The sequence below is a fragment of the Anneissia japonica genome, unplaced genomic scaffold (assembly GCF_011630105.1).
Source record: "Anneissia japonica isolate Jap-2015-1 unplaced genomic scaffold, ASM1163010v1 scaffold287712_len2945570_cov188, whole genome shotgun sequence".
NCBI classification, from domain to species: Eukaryota; Metazoa; Echinodermata; class Crinoidea; order Comatulida; family Comatulidae; genus Anneissia; species Anneissia japonica.
Window position 1 is genome coordinate 2,245,817 of NW_022704401.1, and position 6,301 is coordinate 2,252,117.

Consider the following 6,301-nt stretch of genomic DNA (forward strand, 5'->3'; position numbering starts at 1 on the left):
GTGGCAAACAGTGGCTGGATTTTGGGTTGAAAACTTCCATAAATTAATTCTCTTAGAAGTTTAGTACTTTGTCATGATAAGATATTAAATATAATGACAGTAGAAATATTTCATTTTTTTCTATGATATTTTTTCTGGAATTTCTAAACCTATGAAGTGTTTCATATCATTTTGATGACTTGTCTTTTCGTAAAGGAACACACATGACCTTGTGAAGATAATTGATCGGCGTATTTTCTTACTAGAAGTCATTAAACAACACATAGCATGATCGAAAAAATTCTAATAGTATTTCAAGATACCACATGAATCTTTGATTATAGATTATTTTTATATCAACTACTTGATTTCTTCAATATTACCTTACATTATTGGTAGGAAGCCTAATGGTTCATAGATGACAAATAGCATCTCAATTTATATTAAAATTGTTTCTACTTTGTAACTTGATCTTCATTCTGAAGATTATCTTTATTGACCACAATCAATACAACTTCACCAGAGATGAGAGTTACAATCATACAGTATGTCATCATTTTTCTAAACCACAGAAAGATGTTCTTAGAAAATGTTAGCTTGCATTTGTCCAGACCAGACTATCACATTAAGTGGCATGCCTAATGGTCATGATGACATCATCATGACTATATATGGGCATTTAAATTTTTTTTGTCAAAGAACTTGATAATCCGCACACGGTGTTTCTTAAAAAAGGGTTAGGAATGGTGGCAATATAATGTATGATAGAAGGCAAAAAAAGGTTTGTGTTTACCAAACCTATCCAACACAAAATCATGAAAATCTGCTAGACCTACTCGCTCTACTTGCAGGCTTGCTAAATGTTTGCATATTTTGCATCTGAAGTATAAGCCTGACCCCTGAACTTGATCCAATTTGGATGTCAGAGGTGGGCTTACAATGGAAACTACAAAAAAAAAATGTAATAAAGATGTTTTAGTTCAGTTTAATGTAATTACAGATATTCATTTTGCTGTTGTATTTGTTAATGTATTTTTGTAGAAATGTTAATAAATTACATGAAAGTATTTTGAGCAATTGTGTTTTATGGGAAAACTGGGTTCAGTAAAATTTTAATGCGATTATTGTTACATAAATCTGTTAAATTCTTTATCATCAACACCGTGATCATCTTCATTTTGCAACATCATTTTCATCATCATCATCATCATCATTATCATTATCACCATATCTTTTCATAGACTTTCCAGATCATTATCATTTGCAACATATGTTCATCATTATCATCATCATAAATCAACATTATCATTATCACCAGTGTTCTCCCAATTCAAGAATTTTCACTGGTAAATTTGTCGATATAAAGCCAGCTAGGCATGCATGCCTCTTTTAAGTGGAGTTAAGTGTTTTTAAAAACAATACATATAATCATAGCGTAGGCCTGGACTGGAATGATGTTCATTTATTGAACAAACACTAGCCTAGGCTACCTAGGCCTAATAAGTGCTTTTTTTATTCTACCAACACACAATTTTTACTGGTAAAATTGACGGCTAAAAACGGCTTCAGGAGAGCACTGATCATCATATGTCAAGTCACATACTTCCTGGGTCAGTGCCGGGCACACCGATTTACATTTTCATTTTAAAATGATGCTTTATTCAAACTTTAACACGAACGTTATACAGTACATGTTTTGTACATCATCATAAATCATTATCATCAATCATCATCATCGTAAATCATTATATCACCACCATACAGTATGTCATAGATTTGCCATGTCACTGCCGGGCACACCGATTTATATTCTCTACCTACCGTACACAATTCTGTAGAACTACTTTGATTTCATAGAAAAAGAATGCAGTTATTCAGAGATGATGTTTTCCACTTTCATAAGACAGACTTCTCAAGGTTGTACAGTACATGTTTTGGAGAGAAACTCCTTTCATTGTATTACGCCATGTTGTGTCGTTCTTCCTGTCATATTCAATATAATTGATTGATGTTCCTAATCAACATTGTGATCAACTTTAGCACTGTTGATTATTTAATACCCTGGATGGTATTATCAATTCCAGGAGAGTTAATGTTCAATTTCTGAAAAAAAAAAAAATACAAAAACAAGGTTAATTGATATGTTTGAAACGTGGATGGAACTCACAAACCTTAGATTTGAAAGTGAACCTGATATATGAGTGTACATTGCTCCATGTTTAATGTTCAGGCAGTTTTCTACCTTATTAGGAGCCTTATAATCAGAATGAGCAATTGCGTTGATACACATATCTTGTTTTATAGAAATAATCTTATTTTCTGAGCTCCGAACTCAATTAGATAAATTACTTGGTCATTCTCTGAGGGGATGGGCTTAATTAGCAATTAGCTTGTCCACTATTAATGAGCGCTACATGTAGGCTGGGATTGTATTTCCAAATGTTATGGGTTAAATTTAGCATCATAAAAGTCATGATGGTTGAACTAGTCAGACCTTGTATTATAGGCTATGCTTCAGACCATTTTTTTAGAGTTGACCTCACATGCCAAAGATAATCTTCAGCATGTGATAAGTTATCATTAATTTAGGTCTATTTGAAGGGGTTTTTTGGCAATTTGAAATTACACTCTTAATCGTATTACCAGTGACTGGCTTGTGCCATCAGTTTAACAGTCGTTTTGTCAACTTTGGTGGGTCGCTTTACCAATGTAATTGATCACAATACAAAATCCTACGCTTAGTGTTTAGACATATTTTTTTGAAAAATACAAAATGTTTTCTGCATCTTGTGGTACACCAACATTATATTAGCCCTGTAAAGTTAAAGAACTATTGACACAGTGAACAGAAGAAAACACTGAGAACAACGAAAGTTGGTCTAATGCTATATTATAATTTGAAAGAGAAGTTGACGAAATACTCAGAACAGGGATCAAACTTGGCGCCACAGAAGAGTCTTGTATGACTTGCATTATTTGTAGGACAATCAGAATGATTTTTTATGAGCACTGTTCATTAGTTAAATCATTTTAACTGAAGTACGAATGGGGGAGGTGGGATTGGGTCGGGTTGTCTCATTACCATCCTCCATCTGGTGTGATCCGCTACTGCTTCTAGGTCCATCCATCTTGTCTGATGCAGTCAAGATAAAAATTTGCACAATGCATGCCACTATGGTTCAGACAATCCCCTTTTTTGAATGAACAACTCTCGGATAATCTAAACCACCTGCATAGATAACAATCAAATTAATAATGAAATTTAATATTGGCATGCTGAAATACTTGTGGTCCATAGAGTTACATTGTAACAAACCCATACCCAGGAAATACTTTCATATTGCTTTTATATGATAAATAAAATGAATGTGAATCCCCTGACCCCAAAAGACCTCTCTCCTGTATCCTACCAGGGTGTCTACAGTAGGTTACTTTGGACCTCCTGCTCATACGAAATCCTTAAGGAATAATAGTTAGGGCCTAGCAGCAATGTGTTTTTTTTGTGATTAATTAAAAATGATGAATCATTCATTATGTGTATATTGTTTTTATACAATAGTTATAAGAAAAATAAGTGTGCTTATGAAAGCTAATGAATATGAATATTCATTAAAAATAATCCTAGCATTTGTGTGTTGAAGCATTATTCGTTGCCAGCATGTTTAACAAATTTGCTTTTTCCCAATTTTAATTCATAAATTTTTACTAACAGAATCAAACTAATCATTTTTTTTTTTCAGTTTTCTCAAATAATATCATCTGTACTTTTCATTTATATTCAGTTAAATAAATATCGTGTTTTCTATAAATATGTTAGTTGATTACATACATATTGAGAATATTGAAAATACTTTTGGTGACATTTGGAAATATGAATGTATTATTAGAATATAGTGCTGCATATTTTCAAGAGTTGATGAAGCTGGGAGTAAATCAATGTTAAACTATTTGAATTATAAATAGAAATTTATTTTGATATACATGTTTACACAAATTCCTATTTATAAATCAACCATAGAATCTTAGAATTATAAATAGGAAATTTATTTTGACTTAGGAAACTATTTGATATTAACATCTTTAAAAGGTACTGTCCCATGCAAAATACAAAAAATTAATTAAAAAAAACATTTTTGGAATTAACTTGCTCATTTTGAAGTAACATAAACATTATCAACTTGAATATATAAATTAGTGTATTTAAAAAAAAAATTACCTGTAATTTTAGAGGGAAAAATGAAATTCAGTAATTTCTAAGCTCAAATTCATAATTTGCATGCTATTCCAAAATGAACAGTTAATTTCAAAATTATTTTTTTTAATGATTTTTTGTCATTTTAATGGACAATACATCTTTAAAACGCAAAGCCCTATCATGCTATGGCCAAGTCCTTTCTACATGAATTTTCATATAGAACATTCACAAACTGCCAATCTGATCTTCTCCAAATATCTTGTCAGATACTGACGTTGGCAACCATGTCTTTGAACCTGTCTCTATTATTGACTGCATGAATGAGATCCATTTTCCCTTGCCCAGGTGACAGTATTAAGTCATCTAAATACCTTTTCCTTTGCCTTCCCCTAGCTCTGGTTCCCTCTATCTGGTTTTACCTTCTATTGTCAATTTCTCTATCTGGTTTTACCTTCTATTGTCAGTTTTTCTAGACATCCTCACGGAGTACATGCCCTTATTCTTAACTGCCTTTGTATATTCACTCTAAATAATTGTCTTTCTTCATTTACTAATTTCAACACATCTTCATTAATCATAAATTTATAATTCAAGAAATTCTTATCATTCAATGTGATACAACATTCGTTTCCTAGTCATATGCACTGTATTATACAAAGGCCATATGTGACATGTTTCCACGAAACCTAATGTTTTTTTTTCTATGTAATTAAATTCTGTAATTTGTTAGCTTTAGATTGATAAATAACTTATTAGAGTTTATTAGTTTGAATTAATGTATAATGAGCAATTAAATGTAAATTATCTGTATTATCGCTGGTGAGAAAATCAGCTTCAAACTTCAGTGCGCAAGTTATACATTTCACGTATGAGGGCAGATGCAGTGAACTTACAAAATATGCTATAGCAACCAACCATAACATATTAAAAATGCAATGGAATTGTGAATTTTAGATTTCAGATGTTAAAATTTTGACAAATGATAGCTGTATATGAACTTAATACTTTAAAAATTACCTGACAACTTAATTATTGATTTTAAAGTGGCAATTTTGTGCAGGTTTCATGGGAACACAACCCAAATGGGACTGTGGGGGTGTTTAGGTGACAAGCAATGAAATTGTAAATAGAGTGACAAGCTCATGTAGGGTCATATCTCACATATGTGTGTGGAGTTGATGACTTTTTAAAATTCAGTACACTTCATGGAAACAGTTCAGACTTTCACGCTTTGGAATTTCGCACCACAGGCCTCTGCTTAATTATTATCACCTTCCATTCTCTACACACCTTTTCTTCATTCAAATTTTTGATGGCCTTTCATTTTTATGAGGTTCACTCATTCAGAAGTTTTTTTGCTATATAATTCAAACATCTGCCATCGCACCATAGTCAGCTATTTTAATACATAATAATGATTATGTTCTAATGATGTAAGTCATACTTTAGGTCTGTTCAAGAAGTACAGTGGGCAGTGGTAATTTTTACAACCGTCTGGCAAAGTTTATTGTCCTTATGAAAGTGCTAATGCACTTTCGTACTTAAATTATATGAAATTGGAAATATCTGTGGAGCTCGTTATTATTTTTAGTATAAACTCCAACCTGTAATTATTCCAGACACTATGAAACACTATCATTAATAGAAAGGGTTAAGGGAGTGAATCATAGTTTAAAGGTGCATGGCGCAAGATTTTTCCTGAAGTGGGTGGGGGAAAAACTGATAGAGAGCAGGGGGGGTAAGGGTGAATCCCTGGTGGGATTCAAAATACTTAAATCCCCTTCCCCTGCTGATGCTACCACTTGAAGGGATACTAAGGTCCCCATTTTTGCTTTTTACCTGAACCTGTCATGCATTCAAATAAAGTGCTTTTACTTGCGTAATCTTTGAAATTGCATTAAGACTGATGTAAGAATAACCACTTCCAAAATAATATATACATGTAAAAATAAATTTAATTTACATTAATTAATAATTTTTTTTTAACTTTCATGATACAGAATTGAGAGGTGATGTCAATGCGAACTACAAGGGGACCAATGCAAGGGATAAATCATCAGTAGAGGTAAATTCACATTAATACCTAAATATGGTCATGATGACATCACATCTTGACCATATATAGGC

General features: G+C 32.2%; 1 protein-coding gene across 1 annotated transcript in view; it reads left to right on the forward strand.

Moving 5' to 3' along the window:
- Positions 1-6,301, forward strand: part of LOC117104671 — a gene marked incomplete in the record, with an annotated part of 117,926 nt that overhangs the window by 82,305 nt on the left and 29,320 nt on the right.